The sequence below is a fragment of the Bos indicus x Bos taurus genome, chromosome 3 (genome assembly GCF_003369695.1).
Source record: "Bos indicus x Bos taurus breed Angus x Brahman F1 hybrid chromosome 3, Bos_hybrid_MaternalHap_v2.0, whole genome shotgun sequence".
NCBI lineage: Eukaryota > Metazoa > Chordata > Mammalia > Artiodactyla > Bovidae > Bos > Bos indicus x Bos taurus.
In genome coordinates, this window is record NC_040078.1 from 22,902,265 (window position 1) to 22,916,355 (window position 14,091).

At 42.4% G+C, this 14,091-nt stretch overlaps 1 non-coding gene across 1 annotated transcript; it reads right to left on the reverse strand.

Moving 5' to 3' along the window:
• Positions 1-2,719: 2,719 nt before the first annotated feature.
• TRNAH-GUG lies at positions 2,720-2,791 on the reverse strand. The gene has a single exon. It is a non-coding gene; the product is annotated as a tRNA-His (tRNA).
• Positions 2,792-14,091: the final 11,300 nt, after the last annotated feature.

The following is a 14,091-nucleotide window of genomic DNA, read 5'->3' on the forward strand; positions in this document are numbered from 1 at the left end:
TTTTTTGCTTTGGTTTTAAATTTATTTTTTTTATTTTTAATTGAAGGATAATTGCTTTACAATATTGTGTTGGTTTCTGCCATACATCAACAGGAATCAGTCATAGGTATACATATGTCTGATTGATCACTCTTGATCCTCCCTCAAGTTTCCTCAGTACCATCTTTCTAGATTCCATATATATGTGTTCATATACAGTATTTGTTTTTCTCTTACTGAGAGTGAAGATATTTCTGACATCAGTGAGGGCTTTATTTACACTAAAGGAGAACAAGGATTTAATGGCTTTACAATAAATACAAACTAGTCCTCACAGTCTATCTACAACTTGTCTCCAGTCACCATTCACTGATTTTTATGGAAACCGTAAATCATTGAACTATATTTTACATAGTGTAAAAAGTACACACCTTTAGTTCATAGGCAGTTTGCTGACTTTGGGCAAATGTAGTCATCACCTGAATCAAGTTATAGAAGATTCCCACCATCCTAGAAAGTCATTTGAGCCCCATTTCAAGGCAATCCCTACACTAGATCGATTGCTAATTATTATTGTGAGGTCTATTGCAATAGTGTACTGTTGCTTGCTCTTGAAATTCAGATGAATGAATGTACATTTTTTGGTAACTTCTATTTCATGCAAAATTTTGTTCACTAAATACATTCATATTATTATGCATATCACATTAATTTTGGTATTATTGGAGTAATTCCGGTGGGGATTTTCTGGTGTTAATTGGTGTTCTTGATGAATATTCTTAGTGTTTTGATGTATATTCCATAATAGACTTTTTGTGTACGTGTACATCCACAGAAGTTCCGCAGTTGCTGGGTCATGAAGTCAAAGATTAACTTTAACTTTATTAGAAATTGCCAACAGTCTTCCAAAATGATGTCAAACCAACTACTACAGATGCAATTGCTCCAAATTTGTCAGCATTTGATAAATGAATTATTTTAAATATAGTCATGCTGGAGGGTGGAGAAGGCAATGGCATCCCACTCCAGTACTCTTGCCTGGAAAATCCCATGGATGGAGGACCCTGGTAGGCTGCAGTCCATGGGGTCTCGAAGAGTCGGACACGACTGAGCTTCACTTTCACTTTTCACTTTCATGCATTGGAGGAGGCAATGGCAACCCACTCCAGTGTTCTTGCCTGGAGAATCCCAGGGATGGGGGAGCCTGGTGGGCTGCCATCTCTGGGGTCGCACACAGTTGGACACGACTGAAGTGGCTTAGCAGCAACAGCAGCAGCAGCATGCTGGAGGGTGTGTAATGATATCTCCTTATAGTATTACTGCTTATTTCCCTAATGAGTAAAATTATCAAGAATATTTTGTTACAACTCCTGGTCATTAAAATATCTACCTTTGTGATCCAGGAAGACCCTGGCTTAGGTTTCCCAGGAAAAGAAAAAGCAGTGCTGTGATCTATCCCCATGGTGCAGACGGATCCTCCAAAGTATCTCTGGTAGACAGAGACCCAAGTTAGAGTTGTTCCCAGAGGCCACTGTCTCACATTCAATGACTGGCCCAGCAAAAGCAGATGCTGCCGCCCTCCCAGGTTTTTGTCATCTCCCCCCACTGACATCTCACTTGTCAGTTGAGCAGGGTGGAATATATTTTTAAAATATTCTCTTTCAATCTATAAATTCACATTCATTTCCCTGAGTAATTGGAATTTCCAATTTGTCTCACTACCACAAGGAAAAACCTGTTATTGGTGACATAAGCAGACAGTTCCTGTAAAAATCAACACCAGAATATCAATGCTCAGGCCTGGGGCATCTCCGGGTGATCCAGATACATGCCCTGACTCTCCAGTTGCTGCTGTTTGGAATCCCTGTGGTCTCTACCAGGCAGTGGGCACGTTTTCCCTTTTCTCTTGGACACTTGCTCAGAAGACCTGTTAGGACAAATGTTATGTCCATTGTAGGGCAAGAGGTGAGAGAGGGAGTGGGGGTGGTAGATGAGGGGTGGGGGGGTGTGGACCAAGCCTGCAGAGGCAGCAGTGGAAGAGACAGCACAGTGACTGTGGGTGTGTGTGGGTCTGGAAGAGCTGCTGAAAGGCAGTCTGGGGGGTGAGCGTATGTGCTCTGCCTGTGTGGGGAGGAGCAGGAAGACCGGGAGATCTTTGCTAGAATTACTTTGCAGAGAGGGATTTGGTAAGGGTGGAGGGGAGGAGGGTGGCCCTGAAGAAAGATGGTGGCTCATGGGGTACCTAGCAGCAGAGATACCGTGATCTTGAAAGGGCTTAAACCAGGGCAAAGCCTTGTCCATTGCCTTCGTGTGGTGCTGAATTCTGTGATTTTCTTACTACTGGGAAACTCGACTTCAGAATTTCTGCTTGATGATCTCTAGATAGTAAAATGTGTATATTCATTTAGGTGAGTTTGAAGAAAGGACAAGCTTAAACTGTGGAGTGGCCATCAGAATAGATTAGAGTAGCAAGGGATGGATAGGCATTACCCGGAAAATGTATCAAAGGGCCTCATCCAAGTGTATCATCCACACTTGGCTAATAAAAATTTTCTACATCTTGATCCTGGTAATTATTTCACGTCAAATAGCTGTTCATTTGTGCATCTTGTTCTGTGATTACACACCTTAATAATTTCCTTTTTGGATAGAATTGGCGGTCACATTTCAGAGAACCCAGTGTAGACCATTACGGCGTTTAAGAAAAGAAAAAAACAAGGAGATGCCAGGTGTAACCTAATGCCGTGACTCGGATTCGAACCGAGGTTGCTGCGGCCACAACGCAGAGTACTAACCACTATACGATCACGGCGCGCCACACTCAAAGCTACAACAATGAGTTTTGATCTGTGTTATTTGACTTAAAATGATTCCAATCATTGTGCTGCTTTATTCTTGGAAACTGTAGGTATTCTTTTTCTCTCCTGCATCTCCAATGCCTGCTTTCCCTCTCTTCCTATCAATCCTGATACAGGATGAGAAAACGAAACCAAACCGAAAACCAATTCTCACCTCCCCAGATCTGGCACGCTCTTTCTAGGAAGTCTGGTTGTCTTCGTTCCCACCTCGCCAGCTTCTTTCCTGGCTCTTCGCGTTTGTCCCTTGCCGACCTTGCCCACCCCCTGGTTCCAGCTCTTGCCCCACCAACTGCGGCCGGTCAGAGCGAGGGCAGCGCCGGTTGCGCAGACGGCCGGGTGAAGGCGGAGCAAAGAAATGAAAGAACCATTACGAGACCAGCAGGCGTTCAGCTTCCCTTGGGCCCCCTCGGCTCAGGCCCGGAGCATCTCCGGGGCGCTGCTTCTGCGGCGAGGACGCTCGGCTGCACTTCTGCCTTCTGAATCGCCCGACGCCCGGCTTGCTCACGGCTTCTCCTGTTGTCCGAGGCTTGGATCCGGCGCCGCTCTCCAGGGAAAAGCGGGTGGCTCCGCCTGGCGTGGAAGGAGTGATCGCTCATCCATGGGGATGAGAAGAACCTGATGTACGCCTATCTCTGTGGCGGAATCGGTTCGCGCGTTTGGTTGCTAAGCAAAAGATTTGGTGGTTGAAACCTACACAGGGACGCCTTGCCTGTGCGCACCTGTAAGTACTCAAAGGCTTAGTGGTTGTTTCTACTCCTCGCATCCTTTCCGGGAAAGGCCAAAAAAGCCTCTTCTACAATCATCCTCCAGCTCCGAGAATGAGTGCAACTGTATCTCTTCACGTTCCTCCTTCACTGTGCATGTTATAAACCCCATAACTCACCGTTGTTTTTAAAAATTTGTCCTATATTTCCAAAGAGATTTAAATTAAAAATCTTGTATTTTTTCCCAGGCAGATGCTGTCTCTCTTTTCCTTCATCCCTGTGTGTACATCTAGATTTCCACCTGGTGGTGTTCTTCCTGGAGGGCTACTGTAACATTACTTGAAATGTGGGTCTGTTGGTGATGAAGACTTTCACCATTTGTATGTCTGTAAAGCCATGAAATTTCCTTGGAAGGAAAGTTATGACCAACCTAGATAGCATATTCAAAAGCAGACACATTACTTTGCCAACAAAGGTCCATCTAGTCAAGGCTATGGTTTTTCCAGTGGTCGTGTATGGATGTAAGAGTTGGACTGCGAAGAAAGCTGAGCACCGAAGAATTGATGCTTTTGACCTGTGGTGTTGGAGAAGACTCTTGAGAGTCCCTTGGACTGCAAGGAGATCCTACCAGTCCATTCTGAAGGAGATCAGCCCTGGGATTTCTTTGGAAGTAATGATGCTAAAGCTGAAACTCCAGTACTTTGGCCACCTCATGCAAAGAGTTGACTCATTGGAAAAGACCCTGATGCTGGGAGGGATTGGGGGCAGGAGGAGAAGGGGATGACAGAGGATGAGATGGCTGGATGGCATCACCGACTCGATGGACATGAGTCTGGGTGAACTCCGGGAGCTGGTGATGGACAGGGAGGCCTGGCGTGCTGTGATTCATGGGGTCACAAACAGTTGGACACGACTGAGTGATTGAACTGAACTGAAAGGTCATTATTCACCTTCATTTTGAAAGACTTTTGGGAGTGGGTAGTGATAGAATTCCACCTTGACTTTTTAGGCTTCAGTCCTTTAAAGAGGTTGCTCCACTGTCTTATTACTTCTATGCTTCTTTCTTTTTAAAATTGTTGTTGAATGTGTTACAATATTGTTTCTGTTTCTTTTCTTTTTTTCTTTTGCCACGAGGCATGTGGGATCTTAGCTCCCCAACCAGGGATCCAACCCACAACAAGGACCATCAAGGAAGTTCCTCACTTACATGCTTATGATGAGAAACCTGATATCTTTATTTTTGCTTCTGTAGATACTGGTCTTTTTCCTCTGGTCTCTTGGGGATTGTATTCTTTTTCAAAGGCTTTGAGCACTTTAATTATGATGTGACTAGACATGGTTTTTTCATACTGTTGTGCTCATTTATTTTGTTCATTTGGCTCCCTGGATCGGTGGGCTTATAATCTTTACTACAATTGGAATTATCTGACATTGTTCCTCCAAAAACTATTTCTTGTCCCTGGGTATTTTCAGAAACATTAACCACCTATGTATCATTTCTTTTAATGTTGCCCTACCATTAAGTGACACTGTTTTCATTAAAACTATTCTATTTTGGCATGAGTTTCCTTTTGGAAACAACTGTCCTTGACTTTGTGTTCCCTAATTTTGCTTTTTTTTGCAATGTCTAATCTGCTGTTCAATTGTCTTGGATGTTATAGTTTTCATCTCTGACATTTGATTTTTGGCCATTTCTGTATATTCCACGGTTCTAGTTAACTTTTGAGACATATGCACACAGTCACAATAACTGTTTAAAGTCTTCTCTGCTGATTTTTATATTGTGTCGGTTCTGGTTCAGTTTTGGTTGATTAATTGATTCATTCATTCATTAGGAGACTTCCTCCCTATCTGTTGTTTTCCTGCCTCTTTGCATGACTGTCATTCTTTGGTAGGAGGCCAGACATGATCAAAATTTCCCTTTCTGGACACTGGCTATTTTGATATTTTTATAAATCTTCTTGAGTTTTACTCTGGGGTACAGTTGAGTGACTTGTAAATGGTTAGATTCCTTTGGATCTTGTTTTCCTGATTTTTTTAGGTAGGTCAGTCTTGTGCTAATTATTCCCATCACTGTAAAAAGTTTCCTGACCAATGGTCAATGAACTACAAGTAGTCCAGTCTGTCTGGGGGGATCATACAGTGTCTGTCCTGTATGAGCACCAGGCATTGTTCCAGGATCTTTTTAAAAGTTTCTTTCCTTGGTCACAGGTACTTTCCTCATAACGATACCCTAATCATTACTCTGCTGAGTACTTGAGTGAAACCCTTTCATATCCCTGGATTCTTTCTCTCTCCCCCACTCACTCTTTCTCTTATCACTGGACCTTTTTTTTAAAAATATTTCTTTCTTATTATTTACTTTTATTGGCGAATAGTTGCTTTATGATGTTATGTTAGTTTCTACCATACAGCAAAGGGAGTCAGCTATACATATACACATATCCCCTCTTTTTAGGACTTCCTTTCCATTTGTGTAGCCACAGAACGTCAAGAGTTTCCTATACTACACATTGAATTCTCATTAGGTATCTATTTTATACATAGTATCAATAGTATATATACGTAAATTCCAATCTTCCAATACTAGCCCCCCTTTACCCTTTGATACCCAAACATGTATTTTCTACATCTGTGTCTCTACTTCTGCTTTGCAAATAAGGATCACTGGATCTTTGTCCTGTGAACTCTAGATGCCTTACTCTCCACCAAGATTCAGCTTCATTTTCACAGTCCAAGGAGTTGACCTCAAATCCCTCTCCTGGTGCCCAGCCTGGGAAGTCTCTGAAAGCAGTAAGCTGGGCCCAGTGGCAGAACTCATCTTGTTTATTTCTCATCTCTCAAGGCTTCTGTCCTTTGCTGCCTGATTTTCAGTGTCTTGGAAACCAGTATTTCATGTATTTTTTATTTTTTTTCCTTTGGGAGTAGCGAAAAGGGGGAGAGTGAGATTTAGGCAGGAGGATTTAAATCAGATTTAAATCTGATTCCTGACACTGAACCTTTGCCAGAAACTGAAGGCATCTCTTTATGTTCTTAATTTTATTCAATAGTTGTACTAATTTATATTCCAATGTATTTTTCCAACTCAAAGAATGAGTCTTTTTCTTCATGGTCTTGCCATCACAACAAACTTTCTATATATGAATCTATTTTTCTGATAAGGGGAGTAGTGACCTACTGACTCAGCTTAATGGGAGGTACAATGGAAGGACAATGTGGGCATTACCCAGAGATAGTATATTGCACATGTTCAGCAGCTAAACTTCCAAGATGTTTGGAAAGTATTTCAATACCTATAATTGTTTTCAGTGGTGACCTACATAATTGAGTCCAATGAAAACCAGTCAGAATAACTCTGGAAAGCTTCTTGCAGAGCAGCTTATTGATTAAAGAGAAAACAAAACAAAATCCACTGGTCCCAGACATGTATTCTCTTCCCTCTCCTTTATAAGTTGCATTTTTGCTTTGGTGGGATGCACACAATCTAATGAGGGGGTCTCCCTCCAATATCATTTGCATGGCCATGACTGTCTTCATAAGACACCTTGACAGTACATGGCTAAATCTGCAAAAATTATCTTACTTGAGACAAATTGTTGCAACTGACAGAATCCTGCACCTGATGATACATCTTGTGCAAAACTGGATCCTTATAGAGTTATTGGTTCACCTTCCGATTCCTCTGTTGAAGTTCATGAGGAAACAGGAGCTCTTTGGATTTTCTGTACTCAATCTAGGATGTCTCTGGGTTCTAGGACATTTCTCTCTGCCTCTCTTTCTCTCCCTCTTGGAGTGTGTGCCCTTCTGTTTCTCTCTGTCCCTTATACTCTAAGCTGCTGTGGATATTGCTCACTTTCTCTCCTCCTTGTCAGTTTTCTGGGACTGTACATTAGGATTCCTTTAATAAGCAAGCACTTACTAGGTGCTCACCAGGTACCAGGCCCCTCTCCAGGAAAACCACTGTATCAGGGGCAAAGTCAAGGTCCCAATTCTTGCTGCACCCATACTGGGAGGCATCAAAAGAAGAATATCACACACACACACACACACACACACACACAATCACAGTGGGAGCACAATCTGTCATGTCCTTTCCAGGTTCATCCATCTTCCAGGGCCTAAGGGCCCCAGCAGTGAGTAAAATAAGAATTTCATAGCATGTGAAAATGGTTGACTTGAGATCTACAAGGCAAGTAACCAAGAATTGAGATTTAAATACAGTCTCTTAATCTGTTAACCTATGACCATTCTATAATCTATAAAAATATGAGGAAGCATTATATTAAAACAGTATTTTATTATTTCTACCTTAATTAGAAGTTTTTCAGACAAAGATTATACATTAATTAAACCAATGTAACATCAGTCAAAGAACTTAAAGTTAACAATAGATCTTACAATCACAAATTGAGCTGAACTGTAACAGAGAAATGCAAATTGGAATCACATATTAGATGATACTTAAAACACTTACCCCTAAATTTTAAGTGGAATAATTAAGGCAATATGATTTCTAAAATTATAAGACTCAATCTTCATTGCAAAGATATTATGTGGTATATTTAATATACTGGACACATAATTTTAAATTTTATAAATGTAAATACTTTTTGGAATTCAAATTTGCTTAAGGGAAACTAAAACCAACATAGGAAATTTAAGTACCTCACTTTCATGAGGATTTTGAATAGAAAATAAATCTAAGACTTGTAAAAACTAAAATACTATGCCACCAATATTTTCCACATTGTTAGAAAATCTGAAAGTCAACATGAAGTAGTCTTTAGACCGAAATTATGAAACCAGTATGATGCATACAAGGAGTCATCTCTGGTATTATACACGACAAACATTTTCTATGCAATTAATTATACACCAATTATTAGAATTCTCTAGAGTGTTAACAGTATTTTGATATTCATCCTTATTATCAACTTGCTTTTTTTTTTCTTGTACCTAGGATGGAGAGCACTAATTTATCTAAAGCTAAGCCTTTTTTATATTCCTGAGTTACATTTCAGCAAAACAGAAGGTTCAAGGAAAAGAAAACAAACCCACATGGTTTCTATCCACTGAAATCCTGGAAATAGAAGGTGGATCACTACCCCACTTTGGAGAGAGGCAGCATATGTGTGGTAAAGCAGGATGCCTCTGTGCTTGAATTCAGACTGGACCTGAGACTGGGTCAAGGCCAGAACAACACAAGACTAAGCATTATTATCCTGGGGCAGCACCCCACCAGACAGCAATCACACAATAGTTTTGGAACGCTCTTGAGGATACTCCCCCTCCCTTTGACATGTTTCCCATCTGCTTCTCTCTTCCTCCAAGCACAGAGAAGGATTCTTCCCTCTGTGTCCTGACAGAACACTTTATGCTCCCTGCAGGGCACAGGGAGCCAGGACAAGAGCTGCACTGCCTTGATGGGTTTCTAGCAAAGGAGTGTGGAAATCCCATGGACAGAGGAGCCTGGTGGGCTATGGTCCAGGGGTCACAAAGAGTCAGACAGGACTGAGCGACTGACCAGGAACATGAGGTGAATCTACTGCTCAGACTAACCGAAGATGCCACTGCTGACCAAGGCAATCATCAAGGGGCCAGAGGGCAGCCGGTGCTGTGGAGGGAGGGAGATGGAAGCCTAGAAAGGTTCCTGCAATCACAGGGCAAGACTGGCCTGCACTTGGGAAATAGTCAAATAAAACACTGCCTGTAGCCTCTCTGTATCCTAAAGAGGATGGATTCCAGGTTCCTGAAGGGGCAAGAGGGTCCTCTTCCAGAGGACAAAGCTATCCCTGATCTTCAAAATCACGTCCCACAGAAGTTAACTTTGAGAGGGATGCCAAAGGAAAGAAGCAATCCCGTGGTATCAGCAAGTTACTATCAAGTGGTGTCATAATTCTTATATGAGGAGAGAGTGTGATAGCAAATGTGGGAAAATGTTAACTGTGCACTTAGGTACAAAATATATGATATTAGTATTCTTGCAACTTTTCAGTATATTACAAAAGGTTCTTGTTTTTAATGAATTTTTGGAAACTCGAGTCCCAGATTCTCCTTGGATAAAAACTCTGTATGACTCCGGGTTTGTAACATGCCAGGAGAAAAGAGTGGAGATGTTCGCTGACCAGCCCAGGCTGTTCATGGTATCTCACCTCTAACAGTCAGCCTGAGGTCAAGACCCCCTAAACCCTGACTTAGTGGCATTCAGAAACTCAGTGCAGAAGCTCTTCTTCATTGGACCCTGAAGCAAAAGACAATTCCAATCTTGGTAGAAAGAGGATAACTCCTACGAGTGCAGGAACTAGACCCCAGCTGCAGCTATGAAAGTGCCAAATCCTATCCACCAGACCACCAGTTCTAGATCACCATGACAGAAATAGTATGGACCTAACAGAAGCAGAAGATATTAAGAAGAAGTGGGAAGAATCCACATAAGAATTGTTCAAAAAAGATCTTCATGACCCAGATAACCACTTGTATGATCACTCACCTAGAGCCAGACATCCTAGAGTAGAAAGTCAAGTAGGCCTTAGGAAGCATCACTATGAACAAAGCTAGTGGAGGTGATGGAATTCCAGCTGGACTACTTCAAATCCTAGAAGATGATGCTGTTAAAGTGCTGCACTCAATATGCCAGCAAATTTGGAAAACTCAGCAGTGGCCACAGGACTGGAAAAGCTCTGTTTTCATTCCAGTACGAAAGAAAGGCAATGCCAAAGAATGTTCAAACTACTGGACAATTGCACTCATCTCACACTAGCAAAGTAATGCTCAAAATTCTCCAAGCCAGAGAATTGAACTGAACTGCAGGCAAGAAGTCTAATCGAGTTATATTATTATACTATGGCTGTAGGTGGAAGTCCTGGATTATTTTCAGTGCGTGGGAGGAGGGGGATGGGACTAGGGTGGGCTGGAGGGAAGTGTGGATTCCTGTTCACGTCACAGATTGGTTGTGTCATATGTAGATATCTGAGCGCAGTGGCTGCTGGTCCGTAATCTGGTGCTTAAACACGATATGGTCTCCCGTGGAGTGGGAGAGAATCCAGTGTGCACACACACACACAAACACACACACACACAAGCTATAAATTGCTGTGGGCCTGTTTGTACCAGCAGATAAATTATATGTGTGAGCAGTAACAACGATGGTGACCTCCCATTGCCTGCCCAGGGTCCAAACGAATATGACAGCCACTTCCATTTCTGATTTCCATATCTCAGTATCTTCCTATGGCCCAAGTTAACCCAGAACATGCAGGGATGGAAACTTTGGGAAATTTGCTTCCAGTTTAGCAACCTTGGCACAGATCTACCAGGATCAGCTTCTTATGGGTTTGGCATGTGTGTGTGTATACATACATCCTTTCCTCCCTCTACCCCTCCTTCTTTTGAAACCATTCTTAACTTCCAAATAAACACAAAAGCAAAAGCATGCTTACCCCAAACAACGAAAACATGCTAACCCTTCCACAAAAGAGGATAAAGTCTCTTTGTCTTTGAATGATTTTAATTCTTCTTCTGAGCCACATTCATTCTAATTTATAGATATCCTCTAACTTCAAATCGGAGAAGGCAATGGCACCCGACTCCAGTACTCTTGCCTGGAAAATCCCATGGATGGAGGAGACTGGTGGGCTGCAGTCCATGGGGTCGCTGGGAGTCAGACATGGCTGAGAGACTTCGATTTCACTTTTCACTTTCATGCATTGGAGAAGGAAATGGCAACCTGCTCCAGTGTTCTTGTCTAGAGAATCCCAGGGACAGTGGAGCCTGATGGGCTGCCGTCTATGGGGTCGCACAGAGTCGGACACAACTGAAGGGACTTAGCAGCAGCAGCAGCAGCAGCTAACTTAAAATACTGAGATTAAAAGTTAAGTCAAAAAAAAAAAAGTTAACTCCTATCAACAGATTTTATATTAGCCTGTGCTGGGATGAAAAAGAAGAGGAAAATATTTTTTGATACATATAAAACTATTAGAATTGTAATAAGGAAGTGGTAAAGAACTCAGCTGCCAATCAGAAGGACTGATGCTGAAGCTGAGGCTCCAATGCTTTGGCCACTTGATGCGAAGAACTGACTCCTTGGAAAAGACCTTGATGCTGGGAAAGATTGAAGGCAGGAGAAGGGGACGACAGAGGATGGGATGGTTGGATGGCATCACGGACTTGATGGACATGAGTTAGAGCAAGCTCCGGGAATTGGTGAAGGACAGGGAACCCTGGCATGCTGAAGTCCATGGTCCAACTCTTTGCGACACCATGGACTGCAGCATGCCAGGTGTCCAAAGTATTGGAGTTTCAGCTTTAGCATCAGTCCTTCCAATGAACACCCAGGACTGATCTTCTTTAGGATCTTCAGGATGGAGTGGTAGGATCTCCTTGCAGTCCAAGGGACTCGCCTGAGTCTTTTCCAACACCACAGTTCAAAAGCATCAAATCTTCGGCGCTCAGCTTTCTTCACAGTCCAACCCTCACATCCATACATGACCACTGGAAAAACCATAGCCTTGACTGTCAGACGGACCTTTGTTGGCAAAGTAACGTGTCTGCTTTTGAATACGCTATCTAGGTTGGTCATAACTTTCCTAAAGGAGTAAGCGTCTTTTAATTTCATGGCTGCAATCACCATCTGCAGTGATTTTGGAGCCCCCCAAAATAAAGTCTGACATTGTTTCCACTGTTTCCCCACCTATTTCCCATGAAGTGATGGGACCAGATGCCCATGGTCTTCGTTTTCTGAATGTTGAGCTTCAAGCCAACTTGTTCACTCTGCTCTTTCACTTTCATCAAGAGGCTCCGTAGTCTTCACTTTCTGCCATAAGGGTGGTGTCATCGGCATATCGGAGGTTATTGATATTTCTCCCGGCAATCTTGATTCCAGCTTGTGCTCCTTGCCTTAAACAACCATAAAAATGGGCAAAATGTGTGAAGCACCTGGTTATACACACTGGACAGAGACAGTGCAAGACTGTGAGTGCCTGAGAGAGAGTTGTGGGAATGACCTGATGGTGGTACAGCAAGCAGAGCATGGTGCTCACACAAAGCTAAGGCAGAGATCAGAGGGCAACTGAAACAACCAGAATCTGTAGAGAAGGAGAGAGGAGAGAACAGTTTACAGGCTAGTTTTCAAAAGTCTACATTGGGTCTCCTGCCAGTCATTTGCTGAGTGCTAGGCTGGCTGCTCATGGGTGGAGTGCTTATGCAAGGCTTATGGGACAACAGGTGCTATTGGGATGAAAACCAGAACAGAGATTTTAGAAGTCTCTGCTGGCAACACTGGAATTCAGGCCCTGTTAACTCTGTATCACCCTGAGCATTCAGTTGATACTCCAGAAAGACTGTTTTAGGAAGAAAGACCATACCCTAGTGTAAGGCCTACTCTTGATCCTCCCTCCAAAAGTGTAAAACTAAGACCTGACAAGGTTAGCAGGGTTTGGAGGTTGAGCCACACCAAGGAGGGCTTGGGACGTTCCACAGATCTACCAACACAATCCGTAAATCCAGCCCTACACAAGTTCAAAGTGGTTGGCCAGTAATCAAATTGCTTAGTAGAACAAAAGTTGATACATTTTGGAGAAGATACCAGAATCCAGAATGTCTATAATGTATCATTCAAAGAGTCCTGTGAACAAAAGTGAAACATGCCAAGAAACAGAAAAATGCTACTTATTCAACACATAGTTTTAAAAAGAAAAAAAAAAAAAAAAGACAACCCCAAGATGTCTCAGATGTTGGATTTAGCAGACTTTAAAGCAGAGTTGTAGATACTAGCTGAGATTTGGAAAGGAGAAATAGAAGTGGTTGTCATATTCGTTTGGACCCTGGGAAGAGCTCCGGAGGTCACCAGCACTGTTACCCCTCACAAAGGTACTTTATCTGCTGATACAAACAGACTCGCAGCAATGTATACTTCCTATCAGATGTCCTCTTACTGTTTCACAGCTCTTGGGCCAGGTAACTGTTTTGTTCTTTGACAAATAGCTATAGAAGGACACTTCTATTTTTAGGGTTGGGAGTTTAAAAGCAACAAGAGACTGAGGCAGTTTCTATCTAGCTCTTTTTTGTGGGCTTCAGTTCTCCATTAGGACCTCGCAAGCGTGGGCTCAGGTACCCAGCAAAAACTGTTGAATCTAATCTATTGCAAGTCTCTGTTATTAAGAATATACCAGGGTGCCTCTAGGATACACGTTTTAAAAACTCAAACTGTGTAAACTCTAAGGTGACACGGAAAGTGCAGTCAAAATGCAAGCAAGAATGGTGCTAAAGTTCAGAGGATGTGTGTGAAGAAGTACTTATCTCCTGGCAATAACGTAGAGTCGGGAATGACTTAGCGACTAAACCACAGCAACATCATATTACCAAGTGAGTACGTGCGCAAAGTCGCTCGCAGCCTTAGGCACGACAATCATCAGTAACACCCGTAGCCAAAAAAAAAAAAAAAAACTGCACTAAAAAAAAAAAAAAAAAATCACCACTGTCCCGATTACAAGAGATCAAACCAATCAATCCTAAAGGAAATCAGTCCTGAACATTTGTTGCAAGAACTGATG